Source organism: Megascapheus bottae, chromosome 34 (assembly GCF_031878675.1).
Source record: "Megascapheus bottae isolate mThoBot1 chromosome 34, mThoBot2.hap1, whole genome shotgun sequence".
Taxonomy (NCBI): Eukaryota; Metazoa; Chordata; class Mammalia; order Rodentia; family Geomyidae; genus Megascapheus; species Megascapheus bottae.
Window position 1 is genome coordinate 3,247,888 of NC_143542.1, and position 10,641 is coordinate 3,258,528.

At 51.1% G+C, this 10,641-nt stretch overlaps 1 long non-coding RNA gene across 1 annotated transcript; it reads left to right on the forward strand.

Annotated features, from left to right (window-relative positions):
* Nucleotides 1-5,282: 5,282 nt before the first annotated feature.
* Nucleotides 5,283-6,583, forward strand: LOC150042640 (uncharacterized). The gene is made up of 4 exons (XR_016533575.1): nucleotides 5,283-5,425; nucleotides 5,594-5,650; nucleotides 5,804-5,918; nucleotides 6,042-6,583. It is a non-coding gene; the product is annotated as an uncharacterized LOC150042640 (long non-coding RNA).
* The last annotated feature ends 4,058 nt before the right edge of the window (nucleotides 6,584-10,641 follow it).

Sequence of the window (10,641 nt, forward strand, 5' to 3'; positions counted from 1 at the left end):
AGGGTGCCAAACCCACCGGGACTAGATGGGTACAGAAGAGAGTCATAAGAAATAGCTGTCTGGCATGCCTGTAATCCTAGCTACTCCAGAGGCTGAGATCTGAGGATCAGGGTTCAAAGCCAACCCAGGCACAAAAGAACCTGAGATTCTTTTTTTTTTTTTTTTTCCAGTCCTGGGCTTGAGCTCAGGGCCTGAGCACTGTCCTTGGACTTTCTCAAGGCTAGAGCTCTACCACTTGAGCCTCAGCACCACTTCTGGCTTTTTTCTATGTATGTGGTACCGAGGAATCGAACCCGGGTCTTCATGCATTCTAGGCAAGCACTTTAACCACTAGGCCAAACTCCCAGCCCCGAACCTGAAATTCTTATCTCCAATTAACCTCTAGAAAATGGGAAGTGGGGCTTGGCTCAAAGGTAGAGTAGTAGCCTTGAGCTGAAGAGCTCAGGGACAGCGCCCAGGCGGAGTTCAAGCCACATGACCCACAAAAAGAAAGAAAGGAAGAAAGACAGAAAGAAAAAAAGAAAGACAGACAGACAGACAGAAAGAAAGAAAGAAGGGAAGGAAGGAAGAGAAAAAAAAAGAAACAGAGTTGTCTGACACAGGAGCTCTCAATCCTAGAAAACACTGCCCTTGGAAGGCCGGGCTTGGTGGTTTATGCCTGTAATCCCAGTTACTTAGGAGGTAGAGAATGGGAAGAATGGAGTTTAAGGACCACATCTCCACCAATAAGCCGGCCACAGTAGTACACACTTGAGATCTCAAAGTTGAGTGCCCATGCAGCAAGCATTAAGGCCCTGAGTTCAAACTCAGTACCATCCAAAAGAGAAAGCAGGGGCTGGAAATATGGCTTAGTGGGAGAGTGCTTGCCTAGCATGCATGAAGCTCTGGATGCGAGGGGGGAGAGAGAGAGAGAGAGAGTACAACACCCTCAGTACAGAAGAAAAGCAAGCTCGGAGGACAGTCTGGTTAGGAAACAGTTACAAGTAGTCTAGGTTGTTTGGGGGCCTGGTGGCTGGGCCAGGCTGGAGAGACAGGGTGCTCCAGAAGACACAGAAAGTACAGTGATTATTGGAGATATAGCTGGTCTGCAAATATGACCATCTGCATCATGCATGAACACAGTGAGTCCAAGCCAGCCACTGGTGCCTCCCGCCTATAATCCCAGCTACTCAGGAAGCTGACATGTGAGGATCATGGATTGAAGACAGCCTGGCATGAAAGTTCATGAAACACTTATCTCCAATTAGCCACCAGAAAACCAGAAGTGTTGATGTGGCCCAAAATGGTAGAGCTCTAGCCTTGAACTGAAGGGCCCAGGATTGCCACCCAGGCCCCCGAGTTCGAGCCCCAGAACCAAAAAAATAAAAAACTAAACCAAACCAAACACAAAAGCAAAAAATGAAACCCCAAAACCAGTGAGTGTGCTGAGGGGCGCTGAGGGGCGTGACAGAGACAGAGAACAGGAAGCCAGGAGCTGGGAGAGCGGCCAAGTTCTGAAAAATGGAGAGACGTCTACCGCAGGAAGTCCAGCGAGACACCGGGAAGCAGGCTGACCAGCAGCACAGGGAGGCCTAGGGGTGGAGGCACCTCCCTCTGCATAACCACTGCTCCCCGCAAAACCGTCCTGAGCCTGCGCTCATCAGGCCTTCGGAGGCACTTAAAAAATGCTGTCTGTGCCCAGGGTCAGGATCACAGCACCTGACCCTGTACCCAGGCCTCAGGGTCCTTTGGGATCCTTCCCAGTGCTAAATGCCCAGAGCTGGCTGGCCAGAACACGAGTGTCAGAGCACACTGCAGACAGGACACACTCCCCATATTTACATATAACTGAGCGTCTCCTGCCCGTCTTCTACCTCTCCACCTCGCTCCCTCCCTCCTCCCTCCCCGCCCCCATTCACTCTCTGTGTCTATCAGCAGCACTGAGGTTTGAACTCCAGACCTCAAGTTTACTAGTCAAGTGGTATACTGCTGAGCCATGCCTCCATCCCTCTTTTTTTTTTTTTGCCCTGGTTATTTCTGAGACCAGGTCTCCCTTTTTGCCCTGGGTGAGCGTGGATCATAATCCTCCCATTAACATTTCCCACTGTAATGGGGATGAGATGACAGACATGGGCCACCACAACGAGTCATTAGTTGAGATGGGGTTTCAACTAGCTTTGCAGCCGGCCTGGACTGGCCTCAAAGTGTAATCCTCCCACTCTGGGCCTCCCAAGAAATTTAAAGTAAGGTGTTCTCTCTCTCTTTCTCTCTCTCTCTCTGTCTCTCTGTCTCTCTCTCTCTCCCTCCCTCCTTATCCCTCCCTCCCTCTCTCTCTCCCTTTTGCCAGTCCTAGGCTTGAACTCAGGATCTGAGCACTGTCCTTGGGCTTTCCTCAAGGCTAGTGCTCTACCACTTGAGCCACAGCACCACTTCTGGCTTTTTCTATGTATGGGGTACTGAGGAATTGAACCCAGGTCTTCATGCATGCTAGGCAAGCACTCTACCACTAGGCCAAACTCCTGGCTCCAAGCTTCCCATCTTAAGGAAATTAAGTAATCAAGTGTCTTCCTAGCTGAGCTGAGGTTTAGGTCTCTTCATCTTCTCAGTATACACACTAAGGATTCAAGTAACATTTAATGAGGATAATCTCCACCTACATCCAGCACCTGCTGATACCCTGAGGTGTTAAAACCCTGTTCCACAAATTCAAAAGCCATAACTTAATCGAAAAGTGAAGGTGGGCACAGTGGCTCACGCCTATAATCCTAGCTGCACAGGAGGCTGAGATCCAAGGATTGTGGTTCAAAGCCAGCCCGGGTACTAAAGACCATGAGACTCTTATCTCCAATTAATCACTAAAAAACAGGACTCGGGCCTGTGGTTCTAGGGGTAGGGTGGTAGCCTTGAGCTGAAGAGCTCAGGGTCAACACTGGGGCCCAAAGTTCAAGTCGAAGGACTGGCCAAAAAATAAAAATAAAAAAAGACTCTATAATGATGATGATGATGATGATGACGACGACGTGTGTGTGTGTGTGTGTGTGTGTATGTGTGTGCTAGTTCTGGGCTTGAACCTGGAACTTGGGAAACATCCTCTAGTTTTTCATTCAAAGCCTACCACATGAGCCATCTTTCAGTGACTAAACAGAGATAAAAGTCTCAGTCTTGGGCCAGGAGTTTGGCCTAGTGGTTAAAGTGCTTGCCTAGCATGCATGAAGACCCGGGTTCGATTCCTTGGTACCACATACATAGATAAAAAGCCAGAAGTGGTGCTGAGGCTCAAGAGGTAGAGCTCTAGCCTTGAGAAAGTCCAAGGACAGTGCTCAGGCCCTGAGCTCAAGCCCAGGACTGGCAAAAAAAAAAAAAAAGTCTCAGTCTTGTCTGCCTGAACTACTTTTGATCTTCAAACCTCAGCTTGGTGGCTAGCTAGAATTAGTCTCTAAAGGTAACTCACACGACACAGAATGTAACTAAATAGTAAAGCATTTGTCTAGCATGCACAAGGCTTTATTTCCATCCCCAGCAACACCCACCCCCCCCCACATACAACAATACCATTTGCTGGGCATAGTGACATACATCTGTAATTCCAGCACTTAGGAGGCTGAGATTAGGAGTCTTGTGCATGTGGGCTACATAAGACGCTGCCTCATAAAACAAAAAAAGGAGAGGCCAGGAGTTTGGCCTAGTGGTAGAGTACTTCCCTAGCATGCATGAAGACCTGGGTTCAAGTCCTTGGTACCATACATATAGAAAAAAACAGCTGGAAGTGGTGCTGAGGCTCAAGTGGTAGAGCTCTAGCCTTGAAAAAGTTCAAGGACAGTGCTCAGGCCCTGAGCTCAAGCCCAGGACTGGCAAAAAAAAAAAAAAAAAGGAAAGGGAAAGGGGGAAAACCTATCTAACAGCAGCTCCTAATTCAATGTATGAAGGTCACGTTCAGTTTGCAGGTGAACTTCAAGAACAGAGATGCTACTTATGTTTGAAACACTTTCCTTCAGTTCAATGACTAAGCAGTCATTTCCTTCCTGACATAATTGAACTTCTGGGCAGTTAATGGAAGAATACTCTGTGGCAGAAGATGCAGGGAGAGCTTGTTTATGAACTCCTTCAGAGTTAAAGGTGACATGGGGTAAATATCCTTGGCCAGCTACACCTCCTTTTCTTGTCTCAGCCGGGATGCACCCCCACATCTGGTCACACACCACCTCCTGGCTGTGTCCTCATCATGCAACCTGTTCTGGGTCACAGGACTTTTGCAAAGTCTTTCATGACTCCAGAAGCCCTAAGAGTTTGTTTGTTTTTGTAAAAGTGAAAGGGGGGAAAAAAAAGTGAAAGGGGGGGGGGGAAATCTTTAGGAGCCACCTCTATTTTCACTGTGAACATCTACAAAATAAATTTTCAGTTATTCCTCTTTAAAAAAAAAAAAAGCCTCTTGCCACCCCCAAAGCCATCTGCTTTTTTTGGATCCGTTTATCCACTGATTCCTTCCAGCAGAGACCCGAAATGTGCTCAGGGCAGTGGTGGGGTGGATGTGACACGGTACAGGGAAGCAAGCACCCCATACTGAACACACCTCAGACACCCATGGCAGTCCATCCCTTCCCCCCAAACAAACAGAATCCGCCCAGTCCCACCCAGCAAGGAGGCAGTGTCCTGTGGGTGGGCCTGGCTCTCGCCCCCGCCTCTGCACTTGTACGAGACAAGTGTGGCCCCTGCACTGCCAGGGGAGGCCTAGGGTCGGGGTGCAGGGCCCCAGCCCTCAGTCTTGGTTAATCCCAGGCCCAGCAGGGGGGGGACAAATCCTCCTTCCTAGAGGAAGGATCTGCTCCCCTCCCACCCAAGGTCCAGAGGCTGGACTTCCACTCTTCAAGTCGGTGTTGTGAACTCGGACGAGGCAAGCAGACCCTCGCCCCAAGGTGTGCAGGGCACGGCCCGGGTCCGGCCCTTCCCTCCATCCCCTCCAGGGTCCGTGCAATCGCAGCCAGCGAGCAGGACGTGGCGGCACCGCCTCCCGCACCTCCCCGGGGTGCTCGCGGCCCGTCCCCACCGGTGCACAGCACTCACCGGGGGCCCCTGAGTCCCGGCGGGCCGGGGTGGCAGCCGAACTCCCGCCGAGGGCCGGCGGCAGGTCCTTTCCGCGACCGCGAACTAGGAGGCCTGCCGGAAGTGGCTCTCAGACCCACGCTCATTGGCCAGCGCGCCCGTGACATCACGGACCTAGGCGCGCGTGATTGGCTGCGACGCGCCGCCTTCCACGGGGAGGGGGCGGCGTGTGCCCGCCCACTTCCGGGGTCGTTCAAGGGCCGGGAGCCTGGGGTCCGCGCGCTTCGTGAGGGCTCCGACCGCGGGAGCCGAGCAGCCGGCGGTGAGGCCGCGGGGCCCCCATCGAATAAGGGCGAGGGGGCGGCGGCAGGCCCCGTGCACACGCGTCCCGCTCGGTTTCCCTGAGGTGAGTGCGCAGACTTCGTAACCCTTGACTTCGTCACGGGGGTGGGGTGGGGGGCCGAGGTGTCGATCTCAGGTCACCGTCCACGTGACTGTAACTCCGGGGAGACGTGTCAATCGCAGGTCACCCGGTAGGTGACTTTATAACTTGGAGGCGACGTGTCACTCACAGGTCACGCACGGCTCAACTTCGTGTTGCCAGGTGACAATCTGGCGTCCTCTAGTACAGGTAAATACGAGCTCCCCGGGTGCCTGGACCAACTGTCACCGCTTGTTCTATTGGTTTTGTTAATACTGGACGGGGGGGGAGGGTTGAACGCACGACCACTGGCTTGCTAGGCAGGGTGCTCCCCCTCCGGAGCCACGCCCCCTATCACGATAGCCACGCCCACCGCGAGGTCCACGCCTCCTGCTCCGGCCACGCCCCCACGCCTCCTGTTGCTCCGGCCACGCCCCACAAATTGAATTCACACCCCCAGGCTCTTCCTATTTTCCAGGTAGGTTGTCTTGCTTTTCCTCCAGAGCTGGCCTCTATTCATGCTCCTCCTGCCCTGCGGCCTCTGCCCTAACTACTCTTGCACAATCGCGTCTGGCAGTTCTGACCACTTTCTCCAATGCAGGTCGACTTTCTCCTGAGGTCCTGTCTGGGAAGGGACACACAGGCCTTGTCCGGTGGAAGGAAAAGCAGACGACCTGCTTCATGTACCTGAGGGATTGCATTTGCCTGGAGATGATGGTTGGGAACCTATATCCAAACATCAGTGTTCAGAGAGGCAAGAATTGTGGTTCCCGGAGATTAGGGTACTGTCAAGAGCAGGAGTGGCTATTCTGCTGACTGAGATACAATTGCCAGCATTGAGATGTATGTGGTGGTATATGCTTGTAATCGCAGCACTCAGAAGGCCAAAGCAAGAGGATGATGAGTAGGTTGGGAGTGTAGCTAAATCGTAAAGGATTTACTTAACATATGCAAAGTCCTGGGTTCAATCTCTACCCCCCCCACACACACACACAAAGCCAGTGCATAGCTGTTCAAAAGTCTGGAGATATGGAGGATGGAGGTGCCAGGCCATTTTGGACAGAAAAGTCTGTGAGATCTCATTAACCAAATAACCAGCAAAAGAGCCTGGAGGCATGACTAAAGTAGTAGAGCACCTGCTGATAATGCCCTGAGTTCAAACTTCACTCCACTCCCAAAAAGATATATGTAGTGTGTGTGTGTGTGTCCATATTGAGACTTTTTTCACTCAAAGCTAGCACTCTGCCACTTGAGCAACAGCTCCATTTCTGGCTTTTGGTGTTTTGTTTTGTTTTTTGCCAATCCTGGGCTTGAAGTCAGGGCTTAAGCACTGTCCTTGCACTTTCTCAAGGCTAGCACTCTACCATTTGAGCCTCAGCACCACTTTCGGCTTTTGCTATGTATGTGGGGTATCGAGGTATCGAACCCTGGTCTTCGTGCATGCTAGGCAAGCACTCTACCACTAGGCCAAACTCCCGGCCTGGCTTTTGGTGTTTTCATTGGAGATAAGTCTCATGGACTTTCCTGCCTGGACTGACTTTGAACCATAACTCTTAGATCTCAGCCTCCTGAGTAGCTAGGATTATAGGTGTGAGCCACCAGAGCCTGGCTCAAAGAAAGATAAAGTAGGAGCTACTTGTATTAAAGATTTAGGGATCCCTCACTGCTTAGCACAAGACTTCCAGAAAAACTTGAGACACTACCCTAGATTTCCTGCCCCACCTCCCTTCCACACAGCTGCAGGAGTGACTGAGGGCTGTTTTCTGGCTAATGGACAGTGGGGTAGAGGATGGGGAAGGGTAGCTGGCTTGAGGGGAAGGTGGGCATGATTGCATCTGCTCGACTGTGCCAAGCAGAAGTTCATGACCTTCCTGTTCTGCCTCCACTGTCCTTCCTCAGTCTCCTCATTCCTGACAACTCCCATGAGCCTCCTGGCTCCAGCCTGGCAGAAGTCATGGCTGGCTCTGTACCTTTCTTTCAGAACTTCTTCCCACATGCAGCCCCCACTGTCCCCAAAATGTTCCCCTACATTTCGTCTTCCCTGACTGCTTATCCAGCCCTGAAGACTCAAGCTCTGATGGGTCTGGTTTTGTGTGTTTATTGTTTGAGACCATGCCTCATGCCATAGCCCAAGCTGCCCCAAAACTCAAGATCCCCTTGCCTCAGCCTCTAGAGGGCTGGTATTACAGACATGCACTGCCATACCCAGGCAGGCTTGTCTCCTCCCATGCCTCTCATGCTGTACATTGCCGCTCACCCTAATCCATCACACATCGTTTTATACTTGTTGGCTTTCTGGTCTGTCTCCCCAAGTACCCTGTGAGGTCTTTGAGGGACATTTTAACTAAGAATAGACTTTCCAGGGCTTAATAATTGCCTAAGGCACACCAAGTTTATATTAAAGGAATGAATACCCCTACCAAAGGTTGACAGTCTCAGCAAAGAGACATGGGCAGAACTGGCCGGTCCACATCTGCCCCCCCTGTCCACTTCCCCCCACCTCCCCCCAGCAGTGTGTACAGCTGCCTTGGCCTTGGGTGACCTTCCTGGTGGCCTCTGTGATCTGGCCGCACAGTGAGCAAGCAGCTTGGGTGATTCCAGCTGCTAGCTGGAGCTGCAGTGGGAGCTGGGCGTGGTTGGCTTGGCCCTAAGGCCTTCTCCCAGGGCCTGTCTATGCAGCTATGGTGAGAATATTTCTCTCTGCTGTAAGTTACTTGCTGGGATCACACTTGTCAATAAGAATGGCCCACAGGGGGCCAGAAGTTTGGCCTAGTGGTAGTGTGCTTGCCTAGCGTGCACGAAGACCCAGGTTTGATTCCTTCGTAGCACATAGATAGAAAAGCCAGAAATGGTGCTGTGGCTCAAGTGGTAGAGTGCTGGCCTTGAGAAAGCCCAAGGACTGTACCCAGGGGTTGAGTTTAAGCCCCAGGACTGGCACAAAAAAAAAGAGAGAGAGAGAGAGAGAAAAGAATGGCCCATAGGCCTGGATTTGCTTGTGGTACTTCCTTCCTGCTACAGCCAGTGAATCACAAGTCTGGCAGCCAGCCAGCCTCTCCCAGGTGGATCGGGGCCAGCCAGGCCCTTGGCTTCCTCTCCACTTTCTCCCCACTTGGACCAGGAGAGTGCCCTGCTTCTTGGGTGGCCATCACTGTGCCCGGCTGTTTTTGGTTTTGTTTTTAGTCTGCTAATAAAACACTTGAGAAAACAGCTAAAACTGTGAGGTACCCCCCCACACACACTCCAGACAGAGAAAGGCTCATCAAAACTCGCTGCAGGAAAGTGACAGTGGGTGTGGTAGCACACTCCTATAATCCTAGCAGGCTAAGGGAGGAAGAGCAAAAGCTCCAGGCCAGCAAGGCATGGGTCAGACTGGAGAAACGTGTACATATGTGGATATATCAAAGTAAAGTCCCCTAGTGTAATTGGTGCTACTAGAATAATAGTAAACCCTAGCCCACGGCAGGCTCTGGTGGCTCCCACCTCTCAGTTAAATCTGGAGGCTGAGACCGTAGTATGAAGCCAGCCTGGGCAGAAAAAGTGTAAGAGACTCCTTCTCCAATTAGCCAGCGAAATGCTGAACTGGAGGTGTAGCTCTGTGGTAGAGCACCTGCCGGGAATGAGCAAAGCAAGTTAGCTCTGGTGCTGGCCAGGAATTTAAAACAAAATCCAAGCATTTTCCGTTCATGTTTGAAGATGGAACAATGAAGAGGGAACGGGGGAGGGCTAAGTCTGATTGAGGTGCTCTGCCTGCATATGTGGACACAGTAGAAGGAGCAGCGGGGGAGAAAGAGAGAGGGGAGGCAGGCCAGGCCAAGGGTGACTCCTAGGCCTTTTATTTTTTGGTTAGTCACGGGACTTGAACTCGGTCTGGATGCTCTCCCTGAGCTCCTTTGCTCAAGGCTGGTGCTCTACCAGTTCAAGCTACCACCATTTCTTGTTTCCTAGTAGTTAATTAGAGATAATCTTATGGACTTGCCTGCCCAGGGTTGGCTTTGAACTCCAGTCCTCTGCTCTTAGCCTCCTGAGTGGCGAGGATTACAGGCATGAGTCAGCAGTGCCCAGCATGACTTGCATAGGACTTTAAGTTATGGGCAGAAAGGCAGTCAATTAAGGGTTAAGTAGGATAAACCGCTAAGGTCCTGGTAAAGTACAAGGGTCAGAGGCAGAAGGAGGATAATTAGTTTACCAAAGTCACTCTACAGGAAGCAAAATCCAACTTCTAAACACACCCTCAACTGAAGTCTCCAGGACTTCAGTCATCCTGGAGACTGCTACTGGCTGACTGTGGTTTGAAGAGCTTCTAAATCACAGTGTGGTCTAAACCAAGTTATAGGCTAGAGTGTGGTACATGCTTGTAATACCAGCCCTGGGGAGAATCCATCTTGGGCTACATCAAGAGACTCTGTCTCAAAATACATTAGAGCTGGGAGCCAGTGGTTCATGCTATAATCCTAGCTACTCAAGAGCTGAGATGGTTTTTTTCTGCCAATCCTGGGGCTGAACTCAGGGCCTGAGCACTGTTCTTAGGCTTTCTTAAGGATGGAGCTCTACCACTTGAGCCACAGCACCACTTCCAGCTTTTTTTTTTTTTTTAATACATGTGATACTGACGAATCAAACCTGGGTGGGTCTTCATGCATGCTAGGCAGGCACTCTACCATTAGGCCAAACTCCCGACCAGGTCGCTGAGATTTAAGGATCATGGTTCAAAGCCAGCCTCGGTAGGAAAATCCTTGAGACTGTTAGCTCAAATAAAGTACACAACAACAAACTGCTGAAATGGAAGAGAGCTAGCCTTGAGCAAAAAGGAAAAGTTCAGGGACAGTGCTCAGGCCCTGAGTTCAAGCCTGAGTTCAAGACTGGCACACATGGGACCGGGAGTTTGGCCTAGTGGTTAAAGTGCCTGCCTAGCATTCATGAAGACCCGGGTTCGATTCCTCGGTACCACATACATAGAAAAAAGCCAGAAGTGGTGCTGAGGCTCAAGTGGTAGAGCTCTAGCCTTGAGAAAGTCCAAGGACAGTGCTCAGGCCCTGAGCTCAAGCCCAGGACTGGCAAAAAAAAAAAAAAAAAAAAAAAAAAAAGACTGGCACACACACACACACACACACACACACAATTTAGCTTAGCATTTTTTTTATGTTTTAGCTGCTGGTGCAGGCTAGTGACAAAGCATCAAGTGGGCTCTGCCATGCCCTGCC